The 23,844-nt window shown below is 39.3% G+C and overlaps 1 protein-coding gene across 10 annotated transcripts in view; it reads right to left on the bottom strand.

Moving 5' to 3' along the window:
• Positions 1 to 23,844, bottom strand: part of NLGN1 (neuroligin 1) — a 375,670-nt gene that overhangs the window by 251,300 nt on the left and 100,526 nt on the right. The window contains exon 1 of one of the 10 annotated variants that reach the window (XM_080604250.1): positions 12,472 to 12,494. The exons of the other annotated variants lie outside the window; for them this stretch is intronic. The gene's annotated coding sequence lies outside the window, so the exon portion shown is untranslated. Of the gene's footprint in view, positions 1 to 12,471; positions 12,495 to 23,844 lie in introns of those variants that run through there. 10 annotated transcript variants of the gene reach the window in all.

The following is a 23,844-nucleotide window of genomic DNA, read 5'->3' as shown; positions in this document are numbered from 1 at the left end:
CAAAGAAAAAAAATGTAAAGTAATTAACTTTTGCTTCTGTGATTGACATATTTTGTACAACTACCCAGACCTCTCCTGGGCTGACAGTTTGCTCTTAGTCAGTAAGGACAATGGCATCCTGAAGTTATCATTTCTCATTCATTTCACTGAATGTCATTCTCAGGTAGAAGGGAAATTAAGTGATTAAACAGGAAGAGCACTGAGCTGTCACTGGAAAATTAATATTTTCAAATTAACTTTAGACAAAGGATGCGTAAAATGTAAGTTATGTTGATGAAAACAAGCAGTTTCTCTGTAATAAATATGTAAATCAAGCCATTGATCTATCAGTTATTATGACAGTCTAATGTCTCAGAAAAACTTGCTGCAATTCCAAGTCACATCCATGCAATGATGAATACATATGGTAGCAGATCAAGATGGTAATGCACAACCGAGTACTTAGAATGCTAAAAAAAAAAAAACAAAACACCTTTTATCAGGTAATTTTTAATATAAACAGCTTCTAAATGCAAGAGCTTTATCTGTCACTGTTAATTAAACCTGTACTTTGTCAACATACGATAATCCATTTATTATAGTAAAAGCCACTACATTTCAAACCACTCACAAATTACAAACCATAATTGCTAGGATTATTTTATTTCCAAGTGCAGGCAGCAAAGCCACCTTAAGGTTCAACAATGGTGAGATAATATTGGAGTGTAACCATAGCTCTATCTCACAGTCCATTGGCTTTAGTATTGGCAGCAGACAAGCTGTAATTTTTCATTTCCTAATTAGATTTAGCCATTAATTTAACTATTCTATCATATTGGTGGGATAAAACGACCCTATTTGTTTGGTCATTTTTTTCCTCATTTCTTTTACTAAATATTGTCTGATAAATGTCATAAATAAAGAAAAGAAAAGAAAAGAAAAGAAAAGAAAAGAAAAGAAAAGAAAAGAAAAGAAAAGAAAAGAAAAGAAAAGAAAAGAAAAGAAAAGAAAAGAAAAGAAAAGAAAAGAAAAGAAAAGAAAAGAAAAGAAAAGAAAAGAAAAGAAAAGAAAAGAAAAGAAAAGAAAAGAAAAGAAAAGAAAAGAAAAGAAAAGAAAAGAAAAGAAAAGAAAAGAAAAGAAAAGAAAAGAAAAGAAGGACTTAAATGCACACAAAGACCTTGCCACATCCACTCTCTCCATGTGATTACCTAACTTTTGAGCACCTGACTTCCAAACCCAACCCGTGGCCTCCAAGAAATGTCTTCTGTAAGCACACATGGGGAAATCGGGCACTCTGGGTGGGATTCCCAAAAACTACCTAGAAAAGCTAATGGAGACTGCCGAGGAGATGAGAACACCATAAAGCCCACTGCAGGGTGCAGGTGCCTCACTCGGGGCTGCCGGCACCGGAGGAGGATTCACAGCACTGGCACCCGCTGCGATTTCGGGAGCCGGCAGATGGGCTCCGTGCTGTCGGTGTGATAGTCCCTGTTAGATGCTGCCATTCACAAAGCAGAGCCCCGTTATCAGCTTGGGTGAATGTTTCAAGACCAGTTCAATACCAAGTCAAACAGATTAGCGTAAATCACCTTTAATGCCGGTTCAGGCTACCCCGGCTGTCTCCGGATCGACAGGGAGTAAGAATGGCTGCTTTGGAGGCAGCAATCACTCGCAGGGAAAAGGTAACGAGACAAAAAGGCAGCACGGTGGTTACCTCTTAAATTGCTACAGCCGGTCCCAAAATAATCCCCTACCATTACATTTATGCACCTAAATCATTCTTTTCAAAAAAGTGAGTGAGGGTCATTCCTGTAAAAAAGCATAATAGAAGGAAGCGATACATGTCACTTTTCTTCTGTACACTACTGAGAGAAAGAGGTAAATGTTCCACACCATTCTCAGCATGAGAGAATTCAAACTCCCATCATTTACCCATTTTGTAGAGCTCCAGCCACTTGCTCTGGCCAGAAGCACTCTCTATACTCCATGACTGTGTGAAAAACATCTCAAATGTTCAAATTAACTAGAACCAAAGAGGTGTGTGATCTGGGGGTTAAAGCACCTACTTACAACAAGCAAGAAAGAGGGGTTTGGGTGCCGATGCCTTTTCTGGGGATGGTTCATGGAGCATGTCACTTAATAGCAGTGTACACCATACTGGGGTGAAGAATTTGGCCTGGATCTCTGCTGACCCAGGCGCCTGCCTCAGTGACTGAACTGCAGACAGACTGTGTCTGTTCAGCCCAGCTCACTTGAGGGGGTTTTTAGCAGAATGGCAGAGATTTAACTGGAATGGACAATGCTCTCCATGCTGAATACCTCAGGCACTCCAGTGGGAAATGGAAGGTATGAATATGATCTCCCTGAGGCTACAGTGAGCCCAGAGTTTCAGTCTTGCAAGCCTGGATGAGTGCTCTATCTACTGAAATATTGTATAAACTTCACAAGTCCTGATTTGGCCATTGTATTCTGTCCAGTCATCACATCAACCATGCTTCAGCTGGGTGGGACTGCTACAGAGATGTAGGCAAACATCGCTTTTCTTGAGGATCCCCATGAGCCTTGGGTCTGAGATGAATCTATGTCATACGCATAAAGCAGCATTTTAGGAAAACAAGGACTTCTTCCCAAGACTGGAGAAATAAGTATGAGCCCATTTGGGCTCAGCAAAGGATTTCAAAGAACACTCCTGCACACTTAGAGTCAGATATTTCTTAGTCTCCACTTCACGTGATCGAACCCAATCTCTTTACAAACAGCTCTAGCTGTAATATTTGACTGCTCCCTGTCTTCCTGGGAAAGCTGTAACTTAATGAAAGTATTTGTAAATAGATGCCAAGATCTGAGATACAGCATAGTCATTATAATAAGGTAAATCTAACATCAGGTCTAACAACTGAACAACCCCTTTTAGAGTTGTTTCTTAAATTACTCCTGTAAGTATTTGTACTGTTCTGTCTTTAGCATGAAACAACATCTAAATAAAAATGTACTCAAGAGTTGGTGAATTAGTTTCGGATATCACTAGGTCGGTGTCTGGACCTACTAATACAGGGTAAACAAAAATTCTTAAAGAATTTGCCTTGGTACAAGAAGGAAAAAATGTCTTATATTATGTATTTTCCTGGCATTTTAGAGCTATCCTATTGAGAGGGCACTGACAGTGGCGAGTGCACACACTGCAGCGCTGACAGACACCCTTGGCAACCCATGGGAGATATGTTTGGAAACATGAAATGCAGACCTGAACAAACGATACAAAACTGCCCATCCTGCACACAGAGAAACGCATCTCATAGTGACTTCTCAGTCATATTGTTATTTTTCCCTACTGAGCATCAATACAAGAATCTCATTCTAAAATCATTGAGATGTATGAGTGAACAAGGTGAGACTTGATACTTATGCCAAAAAAGCCAAGCTCTGAAGCTCCAAGCAACAGATCTGTTACATGTCACTGACACACAGTCCCTTGGTTTCATATAAAACCACAGCTTATGTTAACAATGAGATTTGCTAAACCTGAAAAAAACATGAGAGGGGCTGCTCCGGAGCCTTTGAGACAGAACGAATGACCCTTGAGACAGATAAGCAAATCCTTCTTCTACGTGAGCAAGTACCAGAAGGCTAATTAATCCTTACGTGTAACCGTAAGTCACCCAACCAAAAAAGCAAGGTCAAACTATGAGTTTGTAAATCACTGAAAATTGTGAGGCTTTGCATTTTCTGTTTTCAAAGGCACAGATGAAGCACCCTACAAGTCGCTAAAGCATGTGCCAACAACAGAAAATTCTTGAATGTACCTATTGCAAACCCATTTTTGTAATGTTTTTTTCATTTGTTAATTATTGGCATTTTCCCATTAAAAGTTAGAGATCCTACATTTATTATTGTCACAAGAAAATAATAAAAAAAAGAATGTAAAGAAAAAAAAGGAAGAAGAGTAACAATACTTTGTGATTTAAAAGCAAACACCTACACTACCGCTAATTGCTCTCTGAATCTGAATTGGTAAAACCATAAGATTATCAACAAGACTCAATACAGGTAGAACAATAAAACCTAATTATTTCTCACAAAGCAGACCATTCCATTTAAAATAGAGGAAAGCTAAGAGCAATAAAGCCTATGCCATTAACAATTAGTCTTCTGCACACATGATTAGACTCACGGAGATAAAGCAGCCTCTGAATTTAATGACGAATCCCATATTTCTAGTTGGGCTCAATATTCTGTACTAATTGTGTTGAAAGACCTTGTGCTACTTGAATGTACTTAGACTACAAAATATGACGCTGTCTCCAAAGATTCACTGCTAGCACTTAACATTTAATATCGGGCACTAAACTACACTGTGAATTAATATCAGCATTTAGGGTTATTTCTTTTGTGTGGGTTTGTTTTTTTGTTTCTTTTTTTTTTAAAAAAAAAAAGTAATTCTGGAAAGCTTGAGGACAACATTTTATGAGCTGTCTGCTATTTAAAAGTCCTTAAATATGAGCTGTATACAGATGCTGCCCTAAATTAAAATTCAGCAGAACATGTTACTGAATGAACTTGGGAGCTTCAAGAGGCTGCACTGAGTACCTGATGAGGGCTAGTTCTTAGCAAAACCAAGAACACATAGGGTTATACTCATTACACATGATTAGAAGAGAGAAAAATATCATTTAATCTTTAAGTAAATAACATACAAATGGCAACAAAAATGTTAAACGTTGCCTTTATACAGAGTACTTGGAAGTGGCCATAGAAAAGGTATTCATTCAGCCTGCTGTGGATACATATCTTTGATCTTTTCATTTTTATTTTTTTTTCCCCAATATGTATTTCTTCCTTTCAGTCCCAGAAAAGAGGCAAGAAAAGTCCTTTCTCTAAAAAAAAAAAAAAGGAAAAAAAGGGCCATAACTGAAATACATATACTAAACTAATGAGAACTACAAGGAAGGAAAAAATAAAGGTTTAATCTCTGAAAAAAAAATATTTGCAATATCTAATTTACAGTAATGAAAAATGTTTATCACATGCACGATGCCTTAAGGTCTTTCAGTAAAGTCAACCATAAAGATTATTATGCAGTTAATAATATGGATTTGTTTCCTGGCATATCAGGTATATCCCCATACACTGCTCTGTGTCTGGTATTTTAAGAGTCTTGTGAAGTATGCGAACACCTACTTGGAACAAGGTTCTTAGCTTGATTATGCATGTACCACACACGCACCTGTACACCCATGTCTACATAGCCCGAAAAAACTCTTCGTGTCTTCCTTGTTAAAGATGTTGAGAAATCTCTGTCATTTTTGGGTGGCTGGATCTGGTTTCTAATTTGCAAAAGCAGAGAATTTTGCTCACAACTAACAGATTGTTTCACAGAATGCCGCGTGGGCGAGAAAACATGCACAGCACTGTTAAAACACCGCATACAGGGGCAGGATTATTTTTACCAACTTTACCACAAAATTTGACACTCCCCAACTGCAAGTAACACCAGAAACAGGAACAATTTAATCAAACCGAATCGTCATGTTTGGGGAATGTATATCTCTATCTACTCCCCTTGCAAAAAAAATATTGCAGAGACAAAGAAATAGATTTTGATAAATCAGATTTAAAAAAAAAAGCACAAAACAACAACAACAACAAAACCCAATGAATTACAAGGGCTGGATAAATTACCATGGCTTCTTATTATCACAAATTAACGTGTACAGTTAGTCGTGTGAGAGATGAATTTGATTGACTCATCAGTGACAGTGCAATCTAACTATAAGAAGCTGTGCTGGTGCACGAAGCAGCTGGTCCTGAGCAAGACCCAAGATAATCCCAGATATAGGTCTGCTGGGCCAGCTCCTAAAACACCATGCACTCCCCTTTGAAAATCTGTCCATAAATATAATAATTGCAGATGCTAGGCACTACAGCATAATGTCAATACGCCCAACATTCATAAACACTACTATCTCTGTATTTTCCAAAAACATCTCCTATTTAGCTGCTTTGCAGTTCATTCAAGGTTGCAATCTACTTTATATTTCCACTGAGACAAGTGTTTCAGTTTGTATTTTCTCTCAGAAATGCAATTAAAACCTGTATATTACCGCAGCATATGCAACCAATGGTATATTTCAATCTGTAGGTTTTACTGAATTTCAGATGACAGTAACAAGTATTCTAATCTGTATCAAAACACCAAACTAGCAGGTATTAGGAGGTAGCCTGGATTGATTCCTGACATCAAACTCAGCGTCTCTAGTGAGGTCAAATCCTGATATGAACTCAGAATTACTGGGGACATTTTTTTGCCAACATGTGCAGGCAAACGAAGGCAGCAATGACTGCAATATTCCAATCTGATTTACAAAGGAGGAATTTCACAGACTTGCTAATGTTCATTGCTGATTTCTACCAATGCATGGAAGAAATCTCAAGCAGATTTGTTTAACTCATCATCAGTTCCTCAAAATCTATAATCTAGACTTGCTGTTGTACAAAAGCATTACTGATTTTTTCTTCTGAGCAGGTGTCAACAAAATACTCAAATGACATTATTCAGGTGTAACTTGAAAAATTTATATTTTCCAGGTATTAATTTCAGTATACTATTGGAAAATGCAAGACTACTCAAATAAAATGCAAAATACTTCATTCCCTGCTTTCCCAATAGCATTGACTGATTGCCAGTGGCTGTGGGATTGCCAGGCCTCACGAAGGCAGTGATGCTCCCATGTCTGCCACCCAAATGGTTCCAGGGGGAGCACACCCTGCATGGAAATGCCCTCCTCAGACACAGAACCCACAGACTCGGAGACCTGCGTGTGGATTGCTGCCAGATTGCCATATTATCTGCTCTATGTTTTTTTTCAAACATTTACATGACAAGATGAGACAGACAAATAGATCTTCATTCAGATGGCATGAATCTTTATTCATTGCCAGCAGCGCATCTACTCAGTTCACATTCTTAAAGACACATTAAATAAAATTTATGTTGTGTTATTGTACAGCCAAAATGCTAATCCTAGTTTATGGACATTAATCCACCATCTTCGTCTTCCTTAGAAGTACCTCACAGAATTACAGAATCACAGAATCATCTACACAAATGAAGCTGACATATTATGATTTGAAATTGATAGAAGTACAGGAAGAATCAAGTCAGATTTCTTTCTTGTCAAAGTTGGAGGACATGAATGACAAATAAACCTCAATTCATTTACTCGAATTTTTTCCTTATCCTCTTGGTGTATTTAAATATTTCTTCAACATCAACTGTGTCTTTCCTTATAGATGTGTAATTCTTTATCACTATGTAAAGTAAACTTTGCCTTAAGAAAGGCGTTGCATCGATCATAGTGTGATGCATAGTGTGCTTTTGACTTTGAGAATTTGTTTTGCAACCCAAGCATGTGATTGTTTGATTACTACTGTGAATTAGAACCTGGGCACATACATCATCCATTTCTATTCTGCATACACAATATTATTCAGTAAAACACAAACTGAAAATACGAATACATACATTTTCCAATTTGAGTCAAAATCATAATGAGTCATTATCAGTTAGAAGAAAGTCACTGACTCAGCTCACTCAAACACGTGTGCACCCCCTTCAGAGCAAGAGATCCAGAGGGGGGCAGCCCAAAGACCTCACACTCACCGATTCACACAAGTTGTGTATCAAAACACTTTAAATAAAATCTCAAAGAAAATGTCATTGCTCTCAACCTTCTCAGCACCTTTCATAGCCCCTGGTGTCCAAATTGTTTTCAGTCAGTTCAGCACATCTCTAGTGTATAATTTGTTTTATTCGGTGGAATTTGCTGTCATGTCTTGTCACATCAGTCCCAGAATGGCTCACTGCCTTAAAGAGATACAGAACAGTCTACGGTAAAGGGGAAATGTCAGAGAACACCACAGTCACAGCTCTCTCGATGCAAAGGGAAACATTCACATGGAATAGCTCTCTCTGAACCCCAGAAAAATGCAGACTTCAAGAGATGCAGAGATTGTTTTGTATTGCGATGGAAAATGAAAACGTAGAGCAAGAGTTCTTTACATCAAAATAGACAGCAAAAGGCAATTTGAGTATATCCCATTGGGGTGAAATGGAGAAACCCAGAGTGTAAGTTCCTCAGACTCGCATTTAATGCAGAAATCATTGTGCATGCTGAGATTTTAGCTTGCTTTTGAATCAGCATAAGAGAAAAAGGTAAAACTCGTGTCAAGTTGTGTCCTCTGCATTCCACCTGAACCCACTTCCTCTGGGGTATCTCACATTTAAAGCTTATAGCGGGGTTCAATTTGTTGAACAATTTAACAATCAACTAGTGAAATATTTTCTATTTCCTCAGAAATTATGGAATCATTTCCTCAGACAGGGAAAAAAAAAAAAAAAACAGTTCTGAGTCTGCTAACAGCAACACAGCCTAATAACATGAGTTTATCCAGGTTAGAAACAGCAGCTTTGCACCACAGAATTGATTGGGTGAAGGTCTGCGGACAGAAAATCAAATTGGATTATGATGTTTCCTTCTGATCTTTTACACTATGAATCTGTGGTTCAGCCCTCAGCTTTAGTTTGCACACAATGACGTTTGGCTGAAGACCATTTATATTTTTATTAATACCACTGGTCTATGTCTTCCCTTCTTGTTGGTAAAGCTCCTTTAGCAACACTAATTTCACCAAGGATATGGGATATATAATTTGTAAAAAATTACCTTATTGGTGCAGAAATACTTTTGAAGAGTCTATGCAATGCTGTTACATACATCCATGCTGCTAATTCATGCTTATTTAGACAAGAGAACATTCAGTCAGTAATTCAGTGATGACAAAGCTGACAAAATGTGTGAGTTCAAACACAGGCAGCCAGCTTGAGAAAAACCTTACGATAAATTTTAGCCATTATTTAGGGGACAGAAAAATGCATTAGCCCCACGGTACTCTGCATTCACACAGCCTGGTGGAATAGGAAACAATACCAAAAATAATTACAAGCTTGGAAGTTCAGAGCAGGGAGAGAGAAATCAAACATTCAGATGGGAGGGAGGTGCGTGGTCGGCCCCTACCCACAGTGGGGTTCCCCTCTGCTCTGGGGAGACCCAGGTGCCACCAGAAGTAACCTTACAGCAGACCAGGTGAGACTAAGGTCAAGACAACGGATAAACGGGCTTTTATGTCACTGTGAGGGAAACAAAGTGCACAGCAGAGGAAAGTGAGGCACAGACAATTGCAGGGAGATTGTGATGGCGTAACCAGATGTGATTTGGCAAGTCTGACCACAGGAAAGAAGAGAAAAATTTGAGCACATCCCGAGGTTGAAAACAGGGTAATAAACATGCTACGAAGTGCTGAACTCAGTGCTGTGTCAGATTCTTCCATTAGCTGAAATACAGCACTGGCATTAAAGAAGTCCCCGTTTTCCCAATTAGAATCCAAGGCTGTAAAAAATGCTTGCTAAGAAAATGTAAGGAAATTTCACGATGTGGTAAAGGATAACGAGCTCAGTCTCAAAAAGTCAAAGAATTGTTTTTTAAAAATATTCACAAATGTTCTGGCAAACCAGAAGATATAACACCCAGGGATTCTCATAGAGGATTCAGTTTCCAAACAGTCACGCAGCTGGGTTAGGTTTTATAAGGATCCATCTTACAAGGCACCAGTTAACCTCCTGTGGGCATACACATTTCTGCATGAAACATACACCACACCACCCAGCACATGACAAGATCACTTGGCACTTTTCAAAAGAGATCAGAAGAGGAGGGAAAAAAATAAAAAAATAAAAAAAATAAGCTCCCTGCCTCCACCCCGAGCATCTGAACATGACCTGTTCTTGGACGCTGTCCCAAAGAGCTCTGTGAGGGAGATCCAGCAGGGCAGAATTATCCTAGATTTACATTTCACTAATTCCTGCTTTAAAGTGATGTGATGCAGAAGTCCCTCTGGGGGCCTCAAGGAGTGAGGGAGAGTAGGGCAGAATTCAGCATCTCTTTGCTTTAAAGAACAGGAGCATCTTCTCATTGGCATCCCAAGGTTAAAAAGCATCCTGCTGGAGGTTGCTTTTGAATTCAGGCAGCAACACAGCCAAGGCAAGCTTCCCCTGCTAGGAAAGCTTGCACATTTCATTTTGCTAGGATAATTAGTTCTGAGCTACTCTAATTGTAAATAAATAAATAAATAAATAAAATTTAAAAAATCTTATTCTCTGCTTCATTTTTGCAAAATGTCAGTAACTCACGCCTGTCAGGTTCCCTCGACCTGGGAATATGCTGTGCTTGCATATTGGAAAATATTGAGCAAGTGTGTCAACACAGTTTACTAATTTAGCTGTTTCTGTCCTCCTCTCTCTACACAGCTCTTTTGGCTGCCTGTTGTAATTAGTAACTGTCAAGCATGTCTCACTTTGTCTATACCTCATGTCACATTAACAGCAGCTTATTTTAACTGATTCTCAATCAAGAAGATCACCAGAGATCCCACAAGTTATCTTTTACTATGTGCATGCTGTAAGATTTCTACCCTGCTGAGATAGAAAGATGCCCCTTTAGATGATCAGGTAATGACGGCTGACACGCTTGCTGGCACCGAGCTGTGTGATATATGATTCAAATGGCAATACAATTTGGTATTTGACATTAATTCTCCATTAGTATGCATCATTCTATAGATTCTTGGCATTTCATCCAAAAGTTACCTTCAAAATAGAAAAAAATATCTATCTATATAATAGGGCGATAGACCTAATGAGCAAAGGGTGTCTTAGTAACATTGTTTATATATTGCTTCATTATTCATTTTCTTATAGGTGCCTTATTAAAATTGGAAAACAGAGGCAAAATGACTATAGGAGAGCTTCATAAAGATAGTTAGCATTTCATTTTTCTGTGCCAATTTCTTTCAAACGCTGAAACACTAGACAGTACTGTTTGTCAAAACTGACTACAACAACTCATTTTTATCCTTAAAATTTCATCTCCCCACTTACTTAAGGAATGAAACATTCAAAATATTTAGTGCAAAATAACAAAGCTATGACTTTCCGAGGTCTACTCTTAATTGTACATCACATGTCCAACAGGACAGCCCCAGGAAATTGTATTAAGAAAATGAAGGATTGCAGTATAATATGGACATCTGAAGAGTATGTTCCTTGCATACAGGTCTTCAAAGTCTAGCTTCTACAGAGAGCTAATGGTCTGTGAGTAAATTAGTGCCATGAACATCTTTTACATCATATTACCCCAGGGAGACCTTAGACCTACTAACTTCAGAATATGAAAGATGTATTAAATGTGTTCTGACTATTGACTGTCAGGTTTATACTTGTCAAAACTGCCTCAGACAACAAAAAATTATAGACAATGTTTTGATCCCGATGATACTCATGCAGAAATTGCCTTTACTTAATCTTCTTGTCTTTGAGAAATAAAACTCATAGCAAGAGCATAATCACTGAGACAAGAAAAATATATATTTTTTTGTCTTGTATGTGTTACTAATTATTCAACATTTTTTCCACGCTATGGAAAAGAACTCTTTGCTATCAGTGTACTGACTACCATAAGCCAAGCACTTTACCACATTTTTACTCCCTTTTCTGGACTGTGCTTTATTGTGATAGTTTGTGAAGAATTACTGGGATGTGGTAGGTTTTCTATTAAATTTTCTGGTAAAGATAATCTTATAGCATATGTATTGTACCTTCTGTTTCTGAAACATCCACTTCTCAGCTAGTGGCAAAGTAAATGCAAATACACGACTGGGAAGACAAAATAAAAGGAGGCTAAGGGGAGTGAAGTAAGAGAAAGAAACAGGTAACCCATTGTCTGGAGAGAAAGAATAATGTCTGGTTTCTTTTATTTTGAGCAAGCAATGGGAAGCAACGTGCATGCAGCTGAAAAGCTAAATACATTTACATGTAATTTTATAAGGTTGAGCACTAAACCACTGCTGAAAGTGAAGTATTCTGTAAGGAAATATATGCCTTTTATCTCCTTTACATCATGTTGAGAAAAAAATAAAAATAAAAATAAAAAAAAACCACCTACAACAGCACAAACATTATAAAACACCTTCCATTAGCCGTGAGCACAGTGCACTTAATCTGTCTGAGGAACCTGGGCTTGAAAGTAACCCCAGGTTTCAGTCTCACCCTGCATGTCACAGCCGGGAGGATGGCAGCGGTGATGCCTCAGCCGGTGGGCGATGGCAGACGCTGCACAGAGCATCACTTACACGCAGCCTTCGGGAACGAGCTCTGAGACCTTGGTGCTCAGCCTCGCTCTCTGCCTCTGCACTACGGTGACAGCTTATGAGAGGTGATGGAGGTGAGACTCGAGAGAAAAAGAACGGCCTCTTACAAAAGAAGCAAAGAATCTGATTTCTGAAAGGACTATGGAAAGCTAACTGGAAGCATCTCTGACTTGAAGTCTTCAAGAGAACCTCCTTTTCAGGGTCAGGTTAAATTCTGGGCTTAAAACATACCTGAAAATCCACTTGCAGATATGCACCTGCTTCCTCTGGGTAAAATAAATACAAGTGCATGGCCTGATAAAAATATCAAGTATATCAGCTTGGGGTAGCTGGAGCTTTTGGCTTACCAAGTAAGTTCAGAAGTAAATACTGCTCCCTTTATGTGTCCCAACTTAACGCTGATATTCAGGGACCATATCCCAGGATTGGTCACTGTTTTATCATCACAGCTGCCAATAAAACCATTAACTAACAACTAATTCAGCTGCAGGTGTACGTAAATGTGGAGCATAAACCAATGAAAAGGGGAAAAGATGACCTTCCACTTCTTTCAAGGGCCATCAGAAACTCATTGATTAGTAATCAGCGTAAATTTAACTTGTAAACTCAGATGCCAAATCCGTAGCTTGCTGCCTATCCCAAGAGTCATTTTTCTGTTTACAAAAACCATCCAGCCTGCTAGAAATATTGATAAAAGAATGAGACTCAAATGTTCTTTACAGTGGTACCAAGACAGCAGCCTTGAAATCCATTTCTGTTTTTAAGGCATAGCTTGTTTTACAGAAAAAAATGTCAAAAGGTCAATTAATATTCATCAAAACATCTGTCTTCTTCCACTCTCTTTTAAAGGCTGAACACCAACCACAGTCTCTGTGTTACCTTGCCAAAAGCAAAAAATCATTTTGTCTATTTCCTAGGATATAAAACGCTATTCAGTACATCAAACGCTTTCTCTGAATTCTGTCATCTTTGAAACCGAAAAATTTATATGAATGTAACTTTATCTGGTGATAACTAGGTTCATACTGTTGGTTGGTTTTGGTAGGAAAAATACACAGCCCTAACTGAAATAGTTAATTCAGCATCAAAATTATGTTCAGACAAAATGCATAAATACTTTCTGAACAGGGTAATGCAGTCATGTTATTCAGAAGACATGGATCATTTTGTATCTGTGTCTGATGAATACCATCCTTCAGGTGTACCTGTACAGCAGGCTGTCCAGGTGAATATCAAAGCAGAAAAATAAACACATTACTTGCTTAATTTTACAAAAATGAGCAGAATTAACCTGGCAGAGTAGAAATATATGATTAGACTCAAATAATTTATACCTTAAGTTACCTGAGCACATTTTGCAGCCTTTTATGAAAAGGAGAAAAGAAAACCCAACCCAAAAAGCACAGATGAGCTTTCTCCTTCACCCCACTTTAGCCTCTTGCAGCCACAGAGACTACTCTCACTGGGTAATTTGAAAGCGCTGCCTGTTGAAGTAAAACAATTCTGCAGCTTTGCTTACCTAGTATTGTCTTAGAAACCATTAGGCAGAGGTAGTCACAGTCCTTGCCAGGAAACTTGCTGTGAAAGGAGAAAATTTCCCTGATTGCTTCAAAGCCTCATCCAAAGCCAAACAAAAAGAGAAGAGTAGCAGGGCAGGATGGAGGCAACAAACTAGGGTTCCCTTATTCCAGCCATGAGTCCCTGCCAATGCCATTGGGTCCCAGATACCACTATGACATAATACAGGAGCTAGAATAGAAATATAAGAAAAAGGAACCAAACTGAGGAGCAAGGAAGAGCTGAGCAATCCATTTCTCCACCTCACAGTCCCACTTTTGGGACGCTGCTACAGCTATCACTGTGTCACAGCATAAAAAGGAAAAAGAGCAGGTGCCGATCTTCCTTCTCGTCTGTGAGGAAACATGACACAGCAGAGTCTCACAGTAAATCCTTTATCTTCACACTAAGGTCTTCTGACATTTTAAATATCAGCCATAATGATTAACATCTCTCCTTTAAGCCAGAAGCTAAAATCCGCCAGTCTGCCACACACGGTGACACCTTTAAACACTCGCACACTTCAGCAGTTACTAATTTTCTAATCCAGTACCTGGCTATGACATTTTGACAAGTTTGCAAAGGATTTGCTGAACTACTTATTAGTTCAATGTATAAAAAGTATTCTTTTTCTCAATACCTTTCCAAAATAACTTCTGAGTACATTTTATACGTGATTTTCTAAAGTAGCTTTCCCATCGCTCTGCTTTCATGTGCCAGAAGAGCCTAATGGTACTTGCGGCATTCAAGCGACTTAGAACATCTAATTACCTCAACATTATTTCGAGTAATAGCAAACTATTTTCTCTCTAAGTTCTGTTAAGCAATACAGTCATTAGGCAAATGGATGGATCAAGAATTTGCAATGGCATTTGCAGTGATTTAAAGTGGATACCATTGGAGCTATTCAATGGCTCGTGTAAAACAGGAATATGGCCTGAAGCTGCTTTGTATTTGATAGATGTCTGCGTCACAAACATCACCATAAAAAAAAAAGCCATGCTGTGGGTGTTTTAATAAAAAGGTAAAGACACGATAATGGAAAAAATCCTTGGAGGTAAATAGTTGGGGATAGGGTGAAGGCTGTGTGAGGATGCTGTCACTGCCTTTCGGCGTGCAAGTTCAGGGGGAAAGCAAGAGCTCAGTCCAGTACCATCAGCAACTACTAAATTAGTTATAGAAAACATGTTCTAATTGAATTAACTCAGAGTCTCTATATAGTGGCTGTATTATTCCTTCTCCCTGAAGTTCTCCTAGGTCAAGTGATTGTTTTCCCATTCTCGGAATAATGATAGGCTATTTTATGGAACTGAAGAATCCAAGAAGCATTTTATTATCTTGAAGGCAGACTGGATCATGTGTTAGCTCTAGGACAAACTACAGGCTGTTTTAATACGGCAACAATGAAAACTAGAATCATTCACAGTGGGGCAGCATTCAGCGAGCATTGTTAGCTAAAATGTTGGCAGTGTAATTATTATGCCACACTAAGACAGACCCAGCACTGCACAAACATTGCATTTCCCCAGAAGACGTTACAAAGTATTTGAACTTGCAGAGAGGCAGGCGAAAAGGAGATTAAAAATGACCTTCCAAAAGTCATAAAGTAGATCAAAAGCACTGGAAAACAGGAATGGTACTCAGACTTTAAGCTCAACTCAGAGGCCCACGTATCGACTTAAGCATCCTTATTTGAACTGCGGGTCTGGTCCGCACGTAGCACTGCTCACTTGGCCACAAGGCAGTGCTGCACAGGCTAAACGGTGTCTCAGGTGCATTCAGATGCATCTTAGGTGACTCCAAAGTGATCCCAGCAGGATTCAGCCCTTACGCTTTCAGGAAGGGAGCATCATTCCTGCCCAGATCCGTACGGCTATCCCCTGCACCTCAGGGTCATAGGTTATGCTTTGGGGGATTCAGCAGCGCCCAGCTGAATTCAGCTCGTGAACTGGTTTTGATTGATCATGGATTTAATTTCTTTTCAAATATGTCCCAAATATGACCTTCAGCTATTATAGTTTATATCTGTAGTTTATTATAGTTTATTGTAGTTTATATCTGTAATTCAAGCAGAGAACCCAGGTCCTAAATGAATTTAAAAGTTTCCCTCTCTCTTTTTGTCTGTCAAAGAAAAAAGCAATGAGTTTGGTTATTCCAGTAAAATATACCAATATGTTAAAGGAGATAAATGTGATGATAGTCATGATATAAAGTTCAAGGTATATAAAAATTGTATTATGATTATGGAAATAATGCATTTATAAATTATGCAGAGACAATTCTCTTTGAGAGTTTAGTTTTTACAAAGGCTTTTAATTAAAAAATCATTTTTTAAACAATACATCCCATTTTAATCTACATTTTTCCTTTGTGATGTTTAGCTTGTTTCAGAGCACTGCAGAGGGATGGTAGGTTTAGCCCACAGAGTATCCATGAAGCAGCTACACAGTCAAGAAGGGGATCAGACTTTGAAAATACAAAGGTATCACAGGAGAATTCATTTTATGATGTGACCGCTCCATTAATCATGTCCCCACAGCTGGACAGGATACTCATTTTGGACAGAGACTGTCCAAGAGGAACTGAATGGAAGCATCCCACCCCAAAACTGACACATGCTGATTTCAAAAGAAATCGTCTATGCAGTGCCAAGGAAGTTACTACGTCTGTGCCCGCACTGTTTCACTTCGTACCTTGGCATTTTTAAAAGAAGTTTATTGATCTTTGTATAGTTGTAAGATCAGACGTATATGGGCTTTTTATAATAATAAGTAAAATTATTTAGAAAAGCATCTAAGACTCTCCAAGAAGATGTCAAGAACTGCGAGAAATATAAGTAAAATAAGAGATATCATGGGTTGAAACATGCTCACCGTTAGCAAGAAGAGGAGATTGTTGCTTTATTTGTTTTAACCCAATTCCAACACCATTTTCTCTGCAGGCTCAGATTGTATCACTCCCAGTAATGCTCCCGGGTGCCATCTGGTGTTTTATTTTTACATTGCAATTCTTGTTAGGGGAATATTCTCTGCAGATGTACTTTATCGTTGTGTTCAGCTAAATGCGAAAAAAAAATCACAGAACAACAGTTGTAAACTGTTGCTTTGGTCTAGGCAAAATGAAACTTGGAGTCTTTCCAGTACCAGTTCTTGGACATTGCAAATACATGTAATAGTACACACTGCACCTCCTGCAACATAAAAAATTACAGATGACCTTACTCATTTTAGCCCCAAATTTAACTCTGCCCCATATGGACCTTTTTAAAAATAACATAAAAGATGAATAAAGAGTATGATACCCTTAAACGTAATTCCAGTCACCGGCATTCTCCTGCTGCACTTCAGACAAGGCTTTTGTTGTGTCCTTTATTCATTTAAGGCTTTGCTGTCTGGCTTGAAGGCCAAGCTACATGTGGGGTTTGGCAGGCACGTTGCAATGTTCCAGCACCCAGACAGAGGAGCAGAAGTGATTTCACTTTCCCCCTGCATAAATAGATAGATGCTCCTGTATTTCCATACTTTCTTTTAAAAGTGAAATTATTCTAAAACTAAAGGTCAAACATGTCAGGTAGAATTATATTGAGACAGACAGCATTAGGCCTGATCGCCCTGCTTCCTTTTACACAGAAGTCAATGGGAATTTTGTGCATTTAAAGAAGATAAAATTGGGCCTTTTATTATGGCCATCCTGTGAGCTTCTTTCTCACACCGCTGAATAGTTACTCAATGGAATAGTGCCATTGACTGTAATGAAGCTATTCCAATATAGTGCTAAAGGAGTGACTGAGTCAACCTCAAATGTCTCAGAAGGATCTTGATTGCCTCGCAGGAGGGGACCAAGGTACTGGAGAAAAATTTCTCCAGGTTTCTTATGTGACACTTTCTCTGTGCCACTGCACTGAGGGCAAACTGATGAAAGGTTTGGCACCAGGTCCCACAGCTCAGAAACTCAGGGATTCTGGGGTGGGATCAGCTGCCAAAATAGAGATGCCTCTTTAATAGACTGCAGGATAGCCAAGCCATTCATAGAGACCAGCAGAGGACACAGGACCTCGGGGAGCTCTTTGTCCCTCTGGAGTGCAGAGAGGCAGACCAGCCTAAATCCCAGGGGGTGGGCAGGTACCCAGGCACCCGCTTTCCCCGTGGGCACGCAAGTGCAGTTTTCCCATTATGTAGCACACATGGGGGGCACAGATCTGCACACCAATGTAATATACAACAAATTTGTGCATGCATGTATATCTTTCCCAGCTAAAACCATCTTGAGTTTTGTTCTGTTTGTGAATTCATATGCAGTTTATCACAATCTGTCCTAATGATCTAAGAAAATTTGTATCTTAAGTAAAAAGGAAGTAACTGAAAGAAACAAAACCGCTCTGTGACAAATTGTAACCAAAAGGAAATGATTGCTGAGTACACTATGTTTAAATCCCCAAGAGCAGAAAAAAAAAAGTACAAGATTTCAGCTACTGACAGAGACAATAATTTCTAATTATCAGTAACTGCTCATATGTGATTAGCGCAGACCTAACAAATGATCATATGTTTACAGCATTTATTTTGTTCTTTCTGCTGAAGGTGTCTGTGTAGGAATTATATGTTACCATTGCTTTGCACATAAACATTTCTTCATGAAAAAGGACAAGCCTAACTCCCTTGCCGGTACAGTCTCCAGTCTTCTGACTTACTCAGGTATGTAAATACCATGGATCATTGTGACATAATCTCTCTTTAAAAAAATAATTAACATGAGAATGAAGTTTAGTATATATATTATCAACACCAAGAAACTGATTATCCACCAAGTAAAGGCAATGATGCACCAGTGGGTAACTGATCAAGTTAAATCTTTTTTTTTTTTTTTTTCCCTCCAAATCTAACAGCAATATGGTCTTTTCACTATTTCTACTTTTAAAACACATGAAATTTTCAGGAAAAAAAAATGATGAAATTTGAAGGCAAGTTTAACTTGTAAATAATATATACCCATAGTGCTGATGCATTGGAGTGACTGCCACTGCTCATGTACGATTCCTAGAGCTTACACAGGGCAGCCTAGGTGACTGATTGTGGAGCTGTAAAACCAGGGATAACAGTGGGCCTGAGATATTTCACCACACTATGGGGGCCACAGCAACAACACCTAGCACTCTTCCACATAGATAATGCAGTGAGGAGATTATTTTTAGGCTGGTAAACTTTAAATTGTTTTGCTATGCAAAACTTCCCGAATTCCCACTTATTTATACCTAAATACCGACACAGCTCCCTCTGCAGTAGAAGCTGAGCATGGAAGTCCATTTCACCACGTAAGCGTTAGGCTTGCTGGCTGGGGAGAGACAAATCTCCTGTTTCCTGGTATTCCTTTCCCTCGTTTTGACAAGTTTATGAATTAAATACCCCTATCACTCACGCCGTTTGCGCGATCTACCCAAACGGCCGTCACGTTGCTCTCAGAGTACATCCTAGCAGATCAGGTCCCAGAGTAATATCTTTCTAACACTTCAGTAATTCCATTCGCAGGGCTTTATGGGTTTAAAAGCAATGCTATTCCTGCAGAGAGTTACCCCAACTATTTCCTACAGCGCAGGAGCTGTAAGGTCACGAAGCGACTGAGCCTACCCTTGTTTCATAAGCAGCTTCCTTCAACAGCTGTAATATCTGGGACGAGCGCTCGGAGAGTGTCATTTGGCCTCACTGAGTGATTCATTGTGTACTGGAAAACTGCTCTGCATTCTTCTGGATGTCTTCGCAGCGTAGACAGGACAAAGCCCCATTTAGCTGGAAGCCCAGCATAGTGGCTCATTATTCACCTGCCACGGCAGGCACAATATTGTGAGGGCTTCTAGACAATGGTGAAAATTTCCACCTACTTTTTATAGGAACACACTCCATTTTCTACTTTTGTATCCCGAGGAACAGAAGCTGCATACAGACAGACTGAGTGTAGGGAAATAGGAGTCTTTTTTTTTTTTTTATCCTATAATAAAAGAAAAATAAATTGCCATAGTGCTCTGATAACTGCCACAGGATTCTCAGGGCCCAATGATCCTGCCTCAGCATCAATAACACATGGGGGGGAGCGAGGGAGGGAGGGAGAAGGAGGGGGAGAGAAGGAGGCAGAGGAGAGATGGAAATAAACCACTCAACTCTCCCCAGCCTCTGATTCCGGCAGAGCTCTGGCAGCCCTGGCAGCTCCGCATGCCCCTGACCAGCAGCCATGCCGGCGGGACCCCTGCCCGCCGTCGGGTGGCCAGACGTGCCCTGTGCCTGCTCAGCCCTCTGCCCCAGCCCCTCGCAGCCAGATCTCACAGGAGGATCATTCCACGTCTTTAATCTTCTTCTTACACCCAGTGCAGAAGCTTTCTCTGATTTGGGGATGAATACATTTCAAACGCCACACCAAAGCAAATGCGCTCTCTCCAAAAGCGCTGCATTCAACAGCCGGGTTTTTCCTAAAGTATATTTTTGCTCAGAGCAGTAATAATTCAATAAAACTAAGAGGTGCCTTTAACAGTTTTCCTCTCAAATGTGTGTCCTGTAATACACTGCTGCACAGGGATATCCTCAGTGCTTTTGTGAAGGCTTTTAGCAGAGAAAGATTTCTACCTCAGCAGGGAAGTAAACAGTATCAGCAGGCTCTACAGCAGTCCCCTAAATGGCACCTGCATTTAATTTCTACATAGTCCTTCCAGCACTCTTTGTCTTTGTTTTGGTTGCCACCTCCTCATTTGTCAAACTCATCACTGTCACATTTTCAGGAGGCGTACGTTCCAGCAAGGCATATATTCTAGCTACATTCACTTACTGCCTGCCCGCGTTGCAAAGATCATAAAAAGGTATTTGGGAAACAAACGCTTCAAAAACCCATGCTGCATCCCTGCGGAGACTGCCACCTACTTCTTATTAAGCCAAAGCATGCCATATGTTTTAAGGGCTTTTAACCTCTTTTCTTCCTTGTACAGCTCTGTGCTCGAAATCGCGCTCCTGGTTCTGCTGCTGTAGGACTTGCTTGTGGCTGGGCGGGAAGGGAAGAAAGGGAGGGGAGAAGGAAGGGAAAGAGATTGTACAACCAAAGGGGGGTGCTTCTCTAATGTAACCCACAACATGAGTGACTGTTTCTTTGGCTCAGGTGGAGAGGAGTGTTCTCTGCATTAAACCTGTCCATGCAGGGAGGCTGTTGCAGGACAGTCGCGCTGCAGAGACGCTCTCCTATAGCAGGGGGTTCCCCACTGCATGCAAGTGACTCGTGAAAACATTACAATCCATTTACAAATCCCCTCAGGGAAAAGTGTGTACACCTTCTCTTTTTGTGTCATCCCAAAAGGCCAGGAGAAACCGCCCTATGTCCAGGAAAAGTGGGGGCTTTAGCATCACAGTGACAGATCGCTGCTATCGGTTTTCTTGTGTGCAGTTGTTGGTAAATCACAAATCTCACCACGCTTGGTGTCATTTCTTAAGCCTCAGCTTCTGAAGCCAAAGGCTACATGAAAATTTCAGCTAATGTCTTTCTAAGCTTTGTGATCGCTGAATACGCCTTGGAAAGGTGAAGTTAAAAATTTGGGAAAAAAAGATGCAAATTAAAATAGCTCAAGGCATTTTTTCTATAATCTCAAATAGGGGGCATGGTGAGGGCAGCAAGTCATTTCCAACTTTTTATTCCTATAACTGGGGGAAAAAATCAATTTATTAGTGTATTATGATTTAATTAATAAAAAGAACATCTACATAAATCATTTGGAATCCTGATTTATAATTAATATCAAAATAAACCCCCACAAGCATTAAAATAATACATGTATTACACTGTTTGGCATGTTTATTTCATATGAACACCAATTTATGCATTAGCTACAATGCTAATTAGAACTTTGCTGCTGTACTGTCTGATACTTTAAAGATTTAAAGGAGACTAATGTTTAATTGTGGAAGATCAAGTAGATAATTCATATCGTGGCTTCCTTAATCCAATGTTAATACGATCCGTAAGGAAATGAACTACCTCTCCTCCAGTACATCGCCCCAAAATTTAAGTGAATACATGTTCCCGTTCAGGTAATGACAAACACAGGAAATTATAAAATTCTTCAGAAAGAAACAGTGTGAATTTTATCTTTGCATTACAGATAATGCATACTTAAGTGAAATTTCTGCCATGAGAAGCATGAGAGGATCCTATGGAATAGTGCCATAGAAATCCACAGAATTTAGTAGTTCACTGTGTCACTTTAAAGTCTTCCTTAAAAAATCTTTCTGCCTCTACTGCAGCGGATATCTTTTCTGTGCTAATCACATAAACTATCAAATCAATCCCTTTGATTTCAAAGGGATGAAGATTTCACCCTCTTTTTGTGGTAGTTTTCAGGAGGGTTTTTAAGCCGCCATAAAGAGACTTTTCCTCATTTCCATATGAACATGCATTTTCATGTTCTTTCTCTGAAACTCCGGCTAGATTTTCTATGTGGTTTTCAGATTTATAGGACCTGTGGGGACTGTCTGTCTGTATCACTCTAAAGAAATTATATTAAAACAACATTAAGGCTGCTGTGTCAAAGGCTCAGAGGTTAGGAAACACCAGAATTAAGTTAAACTCGTCTAATTTGGCCTCCTATGCAAATGCCTTATGAAACTGTCTACGGTCTGTAATTACATGCTCCCATCTACCCCAAGCCTGCTTCGGAGCATGGGCGAACATAGGTCCTCCATCAACCAGCTGCAGCAGCTCTCTGTGCAAGACAAAATAATGCATTTCTCTTAAACCTTGTCTTGTCAAACTGCCACCAGGTCCTCACTGAGCTTTTTGCACAAAATTCAGCCTGAAGCTGATACCAGCATAGATCGCTCTGAATTAAAGTAAAAAAAAAAAAAATGTAAATGGGTAAAGCAACTTTATCTCTAGGAATCCTTGCCTTCCGTACCTGTAATGAAGCTGTGACAAAGCTGCATGCCATGATGGGAAGGCAAACGAGCCGTGGACACCGTGCGGCACCAGCTGGCATGATGCTGGTGACTGCCACAAGTGAAAACTGCTTCACAGAGGCTGGTGATTGCGGAGTACTTCTTCACAAAGCACCCCGGGATTAAAGGTGTCGCTTTGTGAAAAAAAAGGAAAAAAAAAGTACAGATGTACAGCATCAACACAGTGTGTTCTGTGACTGTCGTGTACCATGAATTATTAACTATTTTGGAAGTGTAAATATTTATGGTTATTGTTCAAAGGAGCAGACTGCCTTCTGCTCTAGTCTTTAACTTTACATTAGTTTGCTGCTACCTACACTTAAGCTTCATTGGATCTTCCACTTTAAATGACAACTTTTTCTGCAGTGCTTAACTTCTCCCACAACACTCACTGTGATTTACGACCGACACTCTCGTTCTAAATAGAAATACAAAGAGGCTGAGTCAGTTCAAAGATGATGTGCAAAGGTAAAAAATAAATAAGGTGTGCCTTTTTTTTCCACTCTTAAAAAGTTTGCTTTGGTTTTCAAAACAGTTTCAAAATACACAGGATTCTCTTGTTTTTCACAACAGAAATGTGGGCCAGGAAGATTCTACAGAAGCTGGGAAAATAAGGAACTTCATCAATTCAAAGCAGTCAGACAGATTTTGACTTCAAAAGTATGAATACTAAAAACAAAAATGATTTTAGACACCTAAAGTCCTATTCTCCTAGGTAAAGGTAGGACCCCAACGTAGATAACCGAGGTATTGTTTCCTGGCCCCTAAAAAGCAAAGCTCTGGATGAGCTAAGTCAAGCATTCCCCTTCACCCAAGATAAGCAAAAGTAAATTTAAGAAGATTAAAGTTCTAAACTTCATTAAAGTTCTAAAGTTCATCATTTTTTGCATACATGAAGAAAACCATAGCCCATTTTTTCTTTTTTTTTCCCCAAATCATATGTAAAATTACTTTCTGATATTTATAGTAGGCACTTTAGCCAACATGCCTCATATTACCGTAATAAAATCACTAAAAGATACTTGCATACTAATGTACACATCTCAGTAAATAAATACAGAATGTATTCATGTTGATACAAGATACC

The sequence above is a fragment of the Anser brachyrhynchus genome (genome assembly GCF_964034855.1).
Source record: "Anser brachyrhynchus genome assembly, chromosome: 9".
NCBI classification, from domain to species: domain Eukaryota; kingdom Metazoa; phylum Chordata; class Aves; order Anseriformes; family Anatidae; genus Anser; species Anser brachyrhynchus.
The sequence above is the reverse complement of the archived record's forward strand: the minus strand, read 5'-3'. Positions and strand labels throughout refer to the sequence as shown.